We start from the raw sequence: 15,580 nt of genomic DNA, 5'->3' as shown, positions 1-15,580 counted from the left end.
TATTTACATTCCAAAGGGTTAGAGCAAGACTTAGGAGATTCTCAGGTGTGGAAGGGGAGGCAGTTGCCTCTTTCTCTTGTATGCAAGAACAGGCAACTTGTTTTCTGTGTTCTTCACTTATGAGTTGAGCTTGTCATCCACATACCACAAATGTTTATATCTGGTTCTCATCAAGTTACTTTGGAGGCATGGGGGAGGGACATTGCACTATTACTTTACTGATTTTGCTGTGAATATAATAAGAAATCCAACTCTGATTGAAAAACATCAGTGTGCATTAAGGAAAAAATTAGTAAAAGTGAATATTAAAAACATCACTGACAGGGAACCCAGGCAGAGTTTGGCAGATTCCTAAACTGAAGAGATGGAGCTGTGAGCCTAGGGAGACCAAGGCAGCTAGAGTTTGCAAGACAAAATAATAGAAGGAATTGCTACACATAGGGAGAACCCTGGAGATTTGCAGAAGTTTTCTTTGAATAATCAGCAGATTACTTATCAATGCATGTGCGTAAGAAAACTACTCAAGGTGGGTGGGTGAAGTTGTTCAGTCACGTCCGACTTTGCGACCCCATGGACTGTAGCCTACCAGGTTCCACCATCCATGGAATTTTCCAGGCAAGAATACTGGAGTGGGTTGCCATTTCCTTCTCCAGGAGATCTTCTTGACCTAGGGATTGAACCTGAGTCTCCTGCATTGTAGGCAGATGCTTTACCATCTGAACCAGGAGGGAAGTCTTAAGTCCCACTCAAGGTGGGTAGAGGAGGAAGATTTTTAAAAGGATTAGGAAATAGTCCCTGGCATTAACACAGTTCTAGAAATGTTTTTTATTCTCATAAGCCAAACTGGCAAGTTTATAGTTTATGGGTGATTGTGTAGAAAACTCAGTAGCAGGGATTAATTAACCCTAGATGGGACTACCAATTGGGATCTGCATAGCAAATCATAAAAGCAACACTCAGTGAAGACAAACTATTTCTGAGTAACTAAACTGCATCCTGGGCAAAATTCACAAATATTTATATGAGTACAAAAATACTCAGCACCCAGCAAGTTAAAATTCACAATGTCTGTCATTAAAACAAAGATTACCAGGCATACAAAGAGGCAGGAAAACATGACCTGTGACAAGGAAAATATTAATCAATCGAAACCAGTCTGCAACTGACACAGATGTTGGAATTAGCAAACAAGTACATTTAAATAGTTACAGTTATTCCGTATGTTCAAACAGTTAAATAGAGAAATGGAAGACATAAGAAAGACCCAAACGGAACTTTTAGAGATGAAAACTATAAAGCTTGGGATAAAAATCACAATGTATTTAATGGCAAATTATACATGAGAAAAGATCAGTAAACTTGAAGACACAAAAATGGAAACTATCCAAAATGAAGCCAGATGGGGAAAAAAATGTTTTAAATGCAAAGAGCATCAGTAGCTATGAGAGAACTTCAAGTGGTTAATATACATGAAGTTGGAGTCTCATAGGAGAGAAGGGATTGGGGGATGGGGACAAAAATACTCATATTTCAAGAGATAGTTGCTGAAAAGTTCCCAAATTTAATAAAAACTTTAAATGAAATCTGAGTGCAAGAGATGATAAGAAAGCCACATGAAGGAACATCATCATCAAGTTGCTGGGGCTTCCCTTGTGGTTCAGTGGTTAAGACTCCCCACTTCCACTGCAGAGGGCAGAGGTTTGATCCCTGGTAGGGGAACTAAGATCCCGCAAGCCAGGATGTCCAGGAAAAAAAATAAAATCAGATTGCTCAAATCAGTGATAAAGGCAAAATCTTAAAAGCAGACAGAGAAAAAGGACTTGTTAAATATAGAGGAACAAAGGTAAGAGTGGCAGCAGGTTACTTGCCAGAAACAATGAAGGAACATGGTATTAGTATACCTAGCGAATTACAACAACTGGTGTTGCTAGTGCTTAAGGCCGGAGAAGGCAATGGCACCCCACTCCAGTACTCTTGCCTGGAAAATCCCATGGGCAGAGGAGCCTGGTAGGCTGCAGTCCATGGGGTCGCTAAGAGTCGGACACGACTGAGTGAATTCACTTTCACTTTCACTTTCATGCATTGGAGAAGGAAATGGCAACCCACTCCAGAATCCCAGGGACAGGGGAGTCTGGTGGGCTGCCGTCTATGGGGTCGCACAGAGTCGGACACGACTGAAGCGACTTAGCAGCAGCAGCAGCAGCAGTGCTTAAGGCATGGGAGGGCGTGAGGCAATGAGGAGGAGACTGTGGCAAGAGATATGTCTGCTTTGGTTTGCTGAGATCAGATGATAAAAAGTGATAGCATGCCCTATTACAGCTGCTAGAATTTATCCTGGAGGTTATAGGGAGCCATTACAGAATTTTGGGCAGGAAAATGTCATCAGACTTGAATGCAAGATCACTCTTATGGCATCGATTGCATGGATGTATTAATAAATGGATGAATGAATGAAAGAAGATGGTTTGGAAGATTGAAAGACTAGAGGAAGGGAGTGCAACCACATGGAAGTTACTGTATTTGTTTCATTAATTCATTTGTTTAAGATGTATTTGTTAAGCCCTCCCATATCTCAGACTTTAAGCCAGCTCCTTAAGAAACCAGAGCAAGCAAAGTAACTATCTATATAAAAGGCACATTACTCTGTATTAATATGTTGTAGACATCTTTTCAAGTCAGTAAAAGTACAGTTGCCCCCCTTATCTGTGGTTTCACTTTCCACAATTTCAGTTACCCTTGGCCAACTGCAGTACAAAAATATTCAATAGCAGATTGTAGAAATAAGCAATGTATCAGTTTTAATTTGTGCACTGTTCTAAGTAGTGTGTGATGAAATCTCTCATCATCTGGTTTTGTCCTGCCTGGGTCATGAATCGTCCCTTTGTCCAGTGTATCCCACACAGTAGTCACTTAGTGGGTTATCAAGTCGACTGCCTTGGTATCAGAGTTCTTGTATTCAAGTCACTCTTATTTTACTTAGTAAAGATGGTAAAACCAGTGTTACTAAGAGTAGTAACACTGGCAATTTATATGAGACAAAGAGTAGTCTTAATGTGTTTCCTGTAAGTGAAAAGGTGAAAGTTCTTGACTTAAAAAGTAAAGAAAAAAAATCATATACTGAATTTGCTATCATAGGAACAAATCAACCTTTGAAATTGTGAAGAAAGAAAAAGAAATTTGTGCTAGTTTTGCCATAGCACCTCAAGTTGCAAAAGTTGTGGCCACAGTGCAGGATAAATGCTTAGTGAAGACGAAAAAGGCATTAAATTTGTACAACAAAGTATTTTGAGACAGAAGGAGAGAGAGAAGGATCATATTCACAGAACTTTTATTACAATATATTTTGTTGTTCTGTTTTATTGGTGTTGCTAATCTAGTGCTGTGTCTAACATAAATTAAACTTTATCATAGGTATGTATATATAGAAAAATGCATAGTATACATATGTGTATATGTATAGGGTATGGTTTGGGTTTGGTTTCAGGCATTGACTGGGATTGGAATTTATCTCTTGTGGATAGCAGAGGACTGTCATAGACAGTTTTTGTTTTTTATAACAGCTGCATAGTATTCATTCATTCATTTGTCAAATTTTACTGAGTGTCTTCTATGTGTTTGGTTTTTGGGCAAAGCATCTATATATATAGGGTTTGGTTTCAGGAACTGACTGGGATTGGAATAGGGTTTGGTTTCAGGCATTGACTGGGATTGGAATTTATCCCTTGTGGATAGCAGGGGACTGTCATAGACAGTTTTTGTTTTTATAACAGTTGCATAGTATTCATTCATTCATTTGTCAAATTTTATTGAGTGTCTTCTATGTGTTTGGTTTTTGGGCAAAGCATCTAAGATACAACAATGAATTTAAAAACTCAATGCATTCATGAAGCTAATATCCTGGGTAGGGGTGAGAACACACACACATATATAGGAATGTCACAGAGATCATCCTTTGGTGTGCTGCAAAGGTCTTTTTATCTTGGACTCTGCCTTCAAAGCCAGATAGCTGGACCTGCTTCACTGTCATTCTTGGCATCTCTGAGCTTTGTGTGATCAATAACCTCATGGTTATCATCATGCATGGCCAGGAAAGCTAAGTAATTCAAGGAGGTATGAATTTTGGATTTATTATGGACATATAAATTCACTGTCAAATATCAGCAAGCACTTTTTTTGGAGGGAAAAATGTCACTATATGTTTTACATGCTGAAATTTTATCACTTGATTGAAGTATAAATGTATATATATTATAAGGGTAAAATAATTAGTGATGGTGGTCGAAGTTGTTGATTTTATGTAAAAAAGCAAATATTAAGTATTTTCAAGTGGTTTAATAAAAAAAAGATTGACAACTAATAAAATTATGAGAGAATGTGCTATCTATATAATTTTAGGAAGAATATTATATATATTTCTACTAACATGTTTATAAAAATATTGACTATTACTAAGCTGATAAAACAGTTGAGTAGTATAATAGTAATAATGATGAGAATACTTAGCTATATAATTATAATCTTTGTAGTTTATATGCTCATATTCATAACAATAAACAAAATAATTTTTGAGATCTGTATTTAAGTTTTAAATATTTAAATATTTAATTTCATTTAGTCCATGGATGTTTCATAGAGATGGTTTATTTGGGATTTCTTCTCATCTTGTGAGGATGGATTAAAAGCAGAATGTTAATTTCAGCACCTCAAAATTTCATAGGGATGAGAGACTCTGTAATCATGCTCAACAACATCCATGAAAACTAATCTTGATTCAGTTCAGTTCAGTTCAGTTCAGTCGCTCAGTCGTGTCCGACTCTTTGCGACCCCATGAATCGCAGCACGCCAGGCCTCCCTGTCCCTCACCATCTCCTGGAGATCTTGATTAAGACATGCTAAAAACTAGGAAGAAAATGAGTTAGAGAAAAATGAGGTACCTAAAACACAATTTGTTTATATGACAAGTCTAGAAACACAGACTTTGTTAGAATCCTTTTAGAAGATAATTCCTTAGACGTAGGAACTTGTGAAGCCTAAGCTTAAATAAAAGAATTGTTAAAATGACTGTTATAGCCTGTTGAGAATTTTCCATAGTCTATTTCAATTTTCAATAGAAGGATTTTTAAGGTATTCACATGAATCTTAGATTAAAGTTCATTCTACAAAACCTACTGCTGAAAATCTCTTTTTCTGAATTATATCTGCTTTGAACACAAAGGCAGTAACATCATCATTAAGTGTACTACTTTAGTAAACCATACATCAGACATTTCGGCATGTAGAGACAGCCAGATGTCTTTTTCAAAGTTTGAGAGCCTGGTGGATTAATGATAAATTCAACTCTGTTTCTCTTTGGTAGTTTGCTGAAAGATGTTAAGTCTCTCAACAGCCAACAACATAGTGAGTCTCACTGAAGAAATATTTATTGAATAGAAAATGAGAAGAGAAATTGTCATGTCACATGACTGTGGCACTAGAGAAGACTCTTTGAGAGTCCCTTGGACTGCAAGGAGATCAAACCAATCAGTCCTAAAGGAAATTAGACCTGAATATTCATTGGAAGGGTTGAAGCTGAAGCTGAAGCTCCAATACTTTGGCCACCTGATGCAAAGAACTGACTCATTGGAAAAGACCCTAATGCTGGGAAAGATTGAAGGTGGGAGGAGAAGGAGACGACAGAGGATAAGATAGTTGGGTGGCATCATGGACTCAATGGACATGAGTTTGAGTAAACTCCGGGAAATAGTGATGGACAGGGAAGCCTGGTGTGCTGCAGTCCATGAGGTTGCAAAGAGTTGGATAGGACTTAGCAACTGAACAATAATGTGATTGTCACTGACAATGAAACTGACATGGTGAAGGCTGTGTGTGATCTGAGAATCACAATCAATATTTTGAATTACACCTTTTGGTGTGTGTTCAGAAAGTAATTACCACCTGGATGAATATAACAGGATTTCAACCCATCAGCAGACAGTAGGCACTGTCAAGATTTCTCTTCAGCCAAAGACAAGTTTCGTGAGCTACAAGAAATCTTTGGACCTCATTGTCAAGAACTTATGCAAAGTGTTCAAACAGGGTACTTAAGAGAAAGGTTCGATAATATTTGGCAGACAAAATTATCAACATGACAGGATTCACTCAGTCAAAGTGTTGCTTGAAGAGAAAGTAGTTTGTTTTTAGACCCCACTGAAGAAATGACCGATATGAAGTATATTGATCATGCAGATATTTTACACACTAGGTTACATGATTCTTCTAGCATTTGACTACAGAGAAGGTACTAATATGAGTGCTCATGAAACAAAAACTGATATAGATGGAAAGTCAGAGCTCATTTCATTGTCTCAAAGGAAGCTATATTATTCTGTTGCCATCTTTTTAGATTCAAGGTTTAAAGACAGACTTTTTAAGTGATTGTGTGAAATGGCAAATACATGCAAAAATATTAGAAATATCAGATACCAGCAAGGGCAAGAATCTTACAAAAAGCCTCTGAAGTTTGTCAGGAAGCATTTCCCTCAGGCAATGCCCAGAGTTTGTAGAATTTGTTGAGGGACAAGTGATCACTACCCTCAACCAAATCTTCAAATTCAGGCATTAAGGAGGGAAGTCTTATGTGAGCTACTGTTAGAAAAGAAGGAAAGGACTTCCTTGGTAGTGCCATGGATAAGAATCTGCCTGTCAATGCAGAGGACACGGGTTCGATCTCTGGTCTGGGAAGATTCCACCTGCTCTGGAGCAACTAAGCCTGTGTGCCACAATGACTGAGCCATGTGTTGCAAGTACTGAAGCCCAAGGGCCCTAGAGCCTGTGCTTTGCAACAAGCGAAGCCAACAGAATGAGAATCCTGTGCACTGCAATGAAGAGCAGCCCCTGCCTGCTACAACTAGAGAAAACCTGTGCTAAAGCAATGAAGACCCAGCACAGACAAAAATAAATAGATAAATAAAGTTAAAAAAAGATGTTACCTTGGTGATAGCATCACTATCAGCCATGTCCTAAAACAGAAAGAGTTTGCCTTCACATATCACCCTCATTTAAAAGTGATTTCATTTAAAATGTGTCCTATAGTAATAAGAAATTATAATTATTATACTATAATGTCAAGGTTTAAATATTTGAATACTTTTACCCTATCACCGACTTGGTGGACGTGAGTTTGAGTGAACTCCGGGAGTTGGTGATGGATAAGGAGGCCTGGCGTGCTGCGATTCATGGGGTTGCAAAGAGTCAGACACGACTGAGCAACTGAACTGAACTGAACTGAAATAACAAAAAATATTTTTGAGATTAAGTTTAATATTTACTTTTTAGCCCAGGAGTTCAGTTTATGTGGGTTAGCCATTACTTTTAATGGATAAAATTAGTGATTTGGATAGATATGGCAGCATTGGGCAGAGTGAGAAGTGATTAGAGTCTGAGTACACTTTGAGTACAATCGACAATGTTTGTTCATAATTAGGTGTGGGATATGACAGAAAGAGGGAGTCCAGGATGACTTCAAGGTTTTTGGCTTGAGTAAATGTCTATATTGAATAGAATGTCTATACCCTGAGAAATAGAAGACTGCAAAGGGGTTTTTTGGATTGGGTGTGAGAGGTGATGGATGCAGGGGTTAGGGTTCTCTTGAACATGTTGAGCTTGATATTTTGAGCAGCCTTCTCAGCATCTCTCCTTGCCCATCTTGACATCTGCAATCAACATGTCCCAAATGGAATGATTCATCTTCTCCTGAAACGTATCTTGTGTGCTGTGTGCTCAGTCGCTTCAGTCGTGTCTGACTCTTTGTGACCCTAAGGACTGTAGCCCATTAGACTCCTCTGTCAATGGATTTTTCCAGGCAACAATGCTGGATTGGATTGCCACTGCCTACTCCAAGTGATTTTGTCTTACCTGCTGTCTTCTCTGTATCAGTTGATGGCAACTCCATCCTTTCAGTTGGCTCTGACCACAAACTTTGAGAGTCAACCTTGAATTCTTCCCTTCCCTCTCCCGTTCTCTCCTTCTCTCTTGCTTCCCTCTTGTTTTTTCTTCTTTCTTCTCTTCTGTCCCTCTTTTTCCTTCCTTCCCTTTCTTCCTTCCTTCCTCTCACACATCCAATCTGTCAAGACATCTTGTGGCCTTTACCTTTGTTACCAAACTCAGGTCTGGCTGCTCACTGCTCGATAGCCAGTTCTCAGGAGACAAGGGGAAAGAAAGGTAACTTTATTTTGGAGGTTGGCAACCAGGGGAGAAGGTGGACTTGTGTCTGCGAACCAACTCCTGATTGCTGCTCAAGGAGCAGAAGTCTTTATAATGGAGGTTCAAGGTTGTATGCGTGGAGGGAGGGAGCAGGGGGGCACAGTCAGCTCTGACAGTCATCTCAGAATCAGTGATGCGGCGGTCCGATGAGCATCGTCTTGGTTGCTTTGAGTACAGTTAATCTCTAGTTGCAGAGTGTGTTCCTGCTTCTTGGGGACAGTTCTCGGAACTGTGTGAAGTGGAGTAGCTTATGTCACAGCTTTTGTCTGGTCGTCGTGTAGTCATCCTCTCTTTACAGAGTCATCTTCTTCTGCCTGGTGAGGGGGCTTCAGTATCTGCAAAACAGCTCGCAGGATACGGCTCAGAGTATTTATCTATGACTCTTAAGGAGTAACTAAAGGTCTTTGGCTTTGCTTAATGACTAAACTATTGTGTTTTGTCTTATGTAAAGACTTAGAGTGTGAGGCATAATTGAGTTTTAGGGTGAAGGTAGTGCTTATACCTTTAGGATTGCATCCATAATTTAATCAATTCTCACTGCCTCAATTGTCAAAAGCCTGCTTGCTAGCCCAGGCTTCCCTGATAGCTCAGTTGGTAAAGAGTCCACCTGCAATGCAGGAGACCCTAGTTCGATTCCTGGGTCAGGAAGATGCGCTGGAGAAGGGATAGGCTACACACTCCAGTATTCTTGGGCTTCCCTTGTGGCTCAATTGATAAAGAATCTGCCTGCAATGCTGGAGACCTGGGTTGGGAAGATTCCCTGGAGAAGGGAAAGGCTACCCACTCCAGTATTCTGGCCTGGAGAATGCCATGGACAGTCCATGGAGTCACAAAGAATCAGGCATGACTGAGAGATTTTCACTGCTTCCTAGCCACCAGCATCTCTCTCTGGTTGCAAAGGACTCCTAACCGGCAGTGTCCTTGCTTCTCTCTTCCTCCTCTATAGCTTATTTTCAACATGACTAGTAGAATTATATTTTTAAAACATAAATCAACCAGATCATATCAGTCGTGTGCTTAAAATCCTCTAAGGCCTCCCTTATTCAGAGTAAAATTGAATTCTTCTGTTGGTCTATAAGACGCTGTGTAGTCTGGCTCTTTGATCGTCAATCCCCCTGCCCCTGCCTCTCTGACTTCATCCCCTCTTTGTCCCCTCTTCCTCCTCACTGTTCCTTAAGAGTGCTGGGCACTCTCTCACCATGAGGTCCACCCCTAGCTGTTTCCTCTGCAGGAAAATCCTTCCCCTATCTTTGTTCAGGCTCACTCTTCACCTCTCGTGAGCCTTTGTTCAGTGGGCACCTTCTCGAGGAGGTCGATCCAGATTGGCCCATGGAAAGTGCCATCTTGGACACATACCTAGCCTGTTACACACCCTATCCTCTCACTCTGTTCTCCTTTCTTTTCCTGTTGTAGCACTTTTTTTCTTCTTAACATACTTATAATTTATTTTAATGTATTTTAAATTTATTGTGTCTCCTTCCACCAAACTATAGTATGATTACTGAGGGTAAGAAGTTTTGCCTGTTTGTTCACTGTGTTCCCTGGATCTGGGATAGTGCCCGGCATACAGCAGGTGCTCTATAAACACTCACTGAATATTAAAAGTTGAGGCTGACTCTCTTGAAGCACTCGTGTCTTTAATCTGGATGACACTAAGACACGTGAGAAGCCCAGGCTGATGATTAGTTTGGTTCCCCTTTAAATAGATATTAAAAAATAACTTATTCATTCTGTTTGTTTAGAAGGGAGGCACAGTACAGCAGGGCTATTTGTGGGAAGCACTAAAACAGGAGTGGGGCTCAAACTTCCTTTTCTTATTCCAGGCAGTTCAGCTCTGGCCCCAAATATATCTGCTGCTTCTGCTAAGTCGCTTCAGTCATGTCCGACTCTGTGCAACCCCATAGACAGCAGCCCACCAGGCTCCCCCGCCCCTGGGATTCTCCAGGCAAGAACACTGGAGTGGGTTGCCATGTCCTTCTCTAGCGCATGAAAGTGAAAAGTGAAAGTGAAGTCACTCAGTCATGTCCAACTCTTAGCGACCCCATGGACTGCAGCCCACCAGGCTCCTCTGCCCATGGGATTTTCCAGGCAAGAGTACTGGAGTGGGGTGCCATTGTAGAACAATTAAAAACCAGAGCCCTGTAGTCACCCCACCCACCTTACACAGGTCAGTCACTCAGTCACCTTTTGGGGGTCTCACAGTACCCACTCCAAGTGGTATGCATATCCAGTACCCTTCCCAAGAGATCATCTGGCAGGTAGAGATTTTTCCATTTTGGAATAGTCTCGGTGGAATTTAAATTGATGGCCCAGGGAGCTGGCTGTTTTTCTGAACTTAGCCCCAGGGGATCTCATTTTGCAGTGCATTTTGTTCAGTCTGATCATTTGAAAAGCCCTAATTTGCCTTTTTTGACATCCTGCTCTGAGACCTCCTGCTTTGGTTCTCTACAGATCTCAGCAGAAAAGTAGTAATAGTTGCAAAAGGTGTCACTGTGTTTGAGAAAGATGGACACTCTATATACCCTAGGTTTTCCTCAGTGACAGAATGCTCTTATCAGTTTAACTCATCTTTTTGGAGATATAGAGTCTCCAAAGCTGGCAACTCCTTTTTCACTATTTTACATCAAATCTACTTCATTAATAACTTGTTGCTCCTAGCAAGGTCTGAGTAGAACCTAATGTTAACTAGAAGTTCTTTATTGTTTTTCCTTGTAAAAATGGGGAATTGTGAATAAAATTCAGGTCTGAACAGTGAAGCTGGTTTCATATTATTCATTTGAAAAAAAAAAGGGTGAAATCTCATTTTCTACAGCTCAGAATTATTTTGAAGCTTACATGAGATGAATTAGTATATGGATCTAATTATAATCTTTTCCATTTTACTGAGGAGATTCTCTACTGAGCTAGAAAGTAATTAGTATAGGAATAGAATTAGAATTACTTGTTTAGTTACTAAGTCCTGTCTGACTCTTGTGACCCCACGGACTGTAGTCCACCAGGCTCCTCTGTCCATGGGATTTTCCAGGCAAGAATACTGGGATGGGTTGCCATTTCTTTCTCCAGGGGATCTTCTCTACCCAGGGATCATACCTGCGGGTCTCGTGTCTCCTGCATTGGCAGGTGGATTTTTTATTTTTGAGCCATCAGAAATGGCTCAAAGGTAAAGAATCTGCCCATCAAAGCAAGAGAGTTGTGTTTGATCCCTGAGTGGGAAGTCCATGGGTTTGCAAAGAGTCTTACATGATTTAGCAACTAAAAAACAGCAACATAGAATTACTTGTTCTAAACTGAGAAGTTGAGGAGAGAAATGGGGTGTGATTTAAACTTCTTTTGTTTCTAGGGAGACGCCTGTGTTCTTTTCCACTGAGTGTGAAATGGGGGTGCTAGGAAATCTGTGTAAGATCAGGGTGGGAGAGAGTCTCTCGGACACCCTGGGGTTCCCATGGAAACCCTGCCCCACTGCTTCCGGCCACCTGCCCAACCCTCAGTCTCACCTCAGGCTGAGAAAGAGGGAAGCTGGTGAGGGGAGGCCAAGAAGGAAGCCCATAGGTTCCTCTGGAGTTTGAGTATCATTGTCAGCAGGAGAAAAAAAAAAAAAAAAAATATATATATATACACACACACACACACATATATTTGGCTTCAAAAAGCTTTATTGTTTCCATTTGGTCCAAGGCTTGAGAGTGGGCTCTCCAGGGTGTTAAAAAGCTGCCTAGTGGATGTAAAGAGGGGCTTCAGGCAGATGCCCTGATGTTAGAGGACTCCTCAAAGGCCGCTGGGCTCCAGAGGCTCCTAGTCTTGCTTGAGGGTAAGACTTTCCAAGAGATACTCGCCCAACCCAGCCTGGGGGCCAGCCAACCTGCGGAGGTGTGTCAGGTGGTCACCCATCTTCTTGATGAGTTTCGCTTCCTCATCTAGGAAGTGGTTCTCCAGGAAGTCACAGATGTGGGGATCTGTGCGGGCAGAACCCAGGCTCTGCAGACCCCAAAGGGCCTGGTTCAGATTCTTCTCTATGAGAAGGGTGGCTTCCATAGCATCCTTGGTTTTACCTCACTCATCTAGAGATGCTTCTGCATGTCTAGGAAGGGCATGTGGCCCCTGCATTGATTTTGCATTTTCAAGAGATGCCCTGGGCCGTTGTGCTTCTCCTTGGCCAATTCATGAAAAAAGTGGTCCACACCCTCCAGAGCCACATCATAGAGGTCAAAATAGAAGCCCTGAGAGAGGTAAGTGTTGGAGGCCTGCAGGTGCATGTTGACCAGGCAATGGAGGGAAGTCTCCACCTAGGTGGAATAATTCTGATGAATCTGGAGTTTATGGTTGATAGGTAATAAGGAGTTAAGCTCAAAAAATGGTGGCTGTTTCCGGTGATTGTGGACAGCTGAGTGGCTGATTCTGAATGTTGTGACTGGAAAAAATGTTGGAGGGTGGTCAGAGGCTGGAGCAAGGGGCATCCCTGGGTTTGTTCCCTCCAAGCACTGTTGAAGCAAGAGACAGATACGTGGGACTGCTGAGCACACTTCCAGAAAAGAGATCCTTAACTTCCGGGGTCCAGCCCTGGTGGATCCAGGGAATTCGAAGGGGAGACGGAGTCGGTGTCCTAGGAAAGAACTTATTTAATTATAGCTATAAAGAGAGATTAGGAAAGAATAGTGTAGTAGGAAAAATCAGTGGAGAAAAGAGGCTGAATAACTTGGTTTACATGGAATACCAATAAAACCTCGAGACAAGAGGTTTGCACCACCTACGTAGGCCGCAGGCGTCCTCCCATTCTCTCGAAGGAAAGGAGACACTAAGGCCTCCCCGGTCGGATCTTAGAAGCCCAGGCATAATTAGCAGGCTTGGTGGGCATCCACACTCCAGATGGGAATTCAGCCAGAAAATGAGAGAAAGAACGATATGAGGAGACCAGTCTTTCCAGGAACTGATCCGTTTTCTTTATTTTCCAGGTTTGCTTATATACTTTTTGTTATACAGAGAGATCGAATACAAAGTCATGTGGGGTCAGCAGACCTGACCTTTATCAAAATCAGGTGCTTCATATAAATGTATACAAAAGGTCTTAGGTGGCTTTACATCATCTTCTGGCCATGAGGCCTGCTGACATTTTATGGCCCTTTCTTTCTGATAATGGTCAGTCAACCAGAAAACCTATTTTTCTAGGGGTGAATTTTCTTAAACCAGGCGCCACCCTCCGAAGGCACCAGACAAAGTTGCATTCCTATAGGGTGAAGGTGCAGTGGGTTACAATCGAGAAAGGAATTTACTTAGCCTAAGGCTTAACATGATTAATCTTAAAGGTTAATACTTATTTCTCCTATATGCTAGTTGTATTCATTAATGTGTATAAGGGCAGCGGATATGGAGACTTTGCAGCAAATATTGGCCCAACAAATGAAAAACCCTTCACCAATATAATTCCTAATCAACCCACTATACTATACTAATAATTTTTCTAACTTCTCAAAAGAATCTGTATTTAGGAAGTTGAAAGCATCTCATGCCTCTCACAGTTGGGAGGCTGTGAACAATCACATGTGGCTGGATGAGCCTGTCAGGCAGGCTAGAGAACTTTCAGAGGAGTTTGTGAACTGAAACACTCTTGTCACGCCCAGGAATTTTATTAGCTGGAGCCTTAAGTTAACTCCTTCTCCGAGAGAGGTGGTGGGGGACAGCCCCCCGTAAAGTCAGAGTTGTAGGTGAAAGCATAAAGCAGTAAAGTAGGCAGACTCTGGTTTTGGGGGTAGATGCTCGAGAACAGGGGGTCTCCTGAGGCTCAATCCCGCCGTTGCGTATGCCGAGTCTCCTTCCTCATGACCTTTGCCACGGGCGGGGTTCCTCATGCTGGCTCCCAGGACTTAACCCCTAATTATTTCTCTCTCACCCCTCATATGTATCCAACCTCTTTTTTCTTACCAGTCTTAAGGCTTGTGTGTCTCTCACTCACTCTTTTCTCCTCATGAATCTTTGTGGGTGCACGCTAAGTCGCTTCAGTTGTGTCCGACTGTTTAGTCACACACCATAAACTGAAAGTAACAAAGGCTTAAGGCTGGTTAAAGTACTTCCAGTTACTTGTCTCTCAGGCGATGTCCTCCAGGGAAAGTTCTAGTAAACTCCTGTATATCAACATTTTTCTGTCAATAATCACTCTACCTCCAACCAATGGATTCTTTTTAGAATCCATACTCCACTGGCTTTGGCTTCTGTTAGTGCAGGTCATCAACCCCTGTGAATAAGGGAATCAATCACATGCCCTCTTGAGATATAATCAACCACAGCCCATTGTCTGTCCTTTCTTTCTTCTTCTTTTTTGGCACCTTAGAGTTTAAGAACCCTATTCTTAGTGATTCATTTAGAGAACAGAATCTAGAATATCCTGTTTCGATGAGAGCCATAGTCATCCCACGGGATGAACTTGAGATGAAGCCAGGATATGAGTTAGGGAAAAGAGAAAAGAAAGAGAAATTTAGACCCTGGAGTTATTAGAAGTCAGGTTTATGATATGGGAGGTGTGTGAATATGTGTGTGTGTGTGCTCGCGCATGTGCACCCAAAATGAACATCATCCCACTGGATTTAAGGTGCTAGAGGACAAACAAGGGAGAGAAAGAGACCCTCCTTCCCTACTCACTGAGAGCAGACAGCTGTAAGGAAGCAACAAGAGAAATATGGAAAATTTTCCTGGAACTCCATCTGGGCCTGCTTTAGGAGAACAAAAACCATGTGTCTTTCTCTTCCATGTTACAGAGTTGTGGGGGAAGAGGTGACATGCTTTGTATTCTCTACCCCCTAAGCTGGGTAGGTCTTTCTCAAATGAGCTGAGGACGTTGCACTAAACCCGAGGTCTGGGTCTGAAAGGCTATTCTCCATTTTTCTTCCTTATGTTAAATCGAGACAATCAGCTTGTGGGTTTTGCAAGTTGCCATTGATCCCACCCCACGGCAGAGGAGTCAGCAACAGAGCCATCTTGAAAACCAGATGCTTGAGAATAAGACCAAATAACACATCTGCTGGGTGAAGTTATGGAAAGGATTACATGATGTTAACTGCTGCATTTGGAAACTGTGGAATTTGGCACATTGCTTACATTTTTCATAAAATTACTTATTTAATAGGCAACTAATAAATGATTAGGTTTATGCCCATAAATATATGTATGTGGTACCAATTCCAACAGTACAAATGTGTTTCTGATGGAAGGCACGTTTCCCTCTCATTCCTATCCCTGCAATAATCTACTTTTCTCGTCTGATGCAACTATAGTTACCAAGAAAAGTAGTTTAAAAATATATGTGTGTGTGTGTTAAGTTGCTTCAGTCATGTTTGATTCTTTGAGAGCC

The 15,580-nt window shown here is 41.4% G+C and overlaps 1 pseudogene; it reads right to left on the bottom strand.

Annotated features, from left to right (window-relative positions):
* Window positions 1–12,033: 12,033 nt before the first annotated feature.
* On the bottom strand, window positions 12,034–12,695 carry LOC138081858 (ferritin light chain pseudogene; annotated as a pseudogene).
* Between the last annotated feature and the right edge of the window lie 2,885 nt (window positions 12,696–15,580).

The sequence above is a fragment of the Capricornis sumatraensis genome, chromosome 7 (assembly GCF_032405125.1).
Source record: "Capricornis sumatraensis isolate serow.1 chromosome 7, serow.2, whole genome shotgun sequence".
Taxonomy (NCBI): domain Eukaryota; kingdom Metazoa; phylum Chordata; class Mammalia; order Artiodactyla; family Bovidae; genus Capricornis; species Capricornis sumatraensis.
This window is presented reverse-complemented; position numbering and strand designations above follow the sequence as displayed.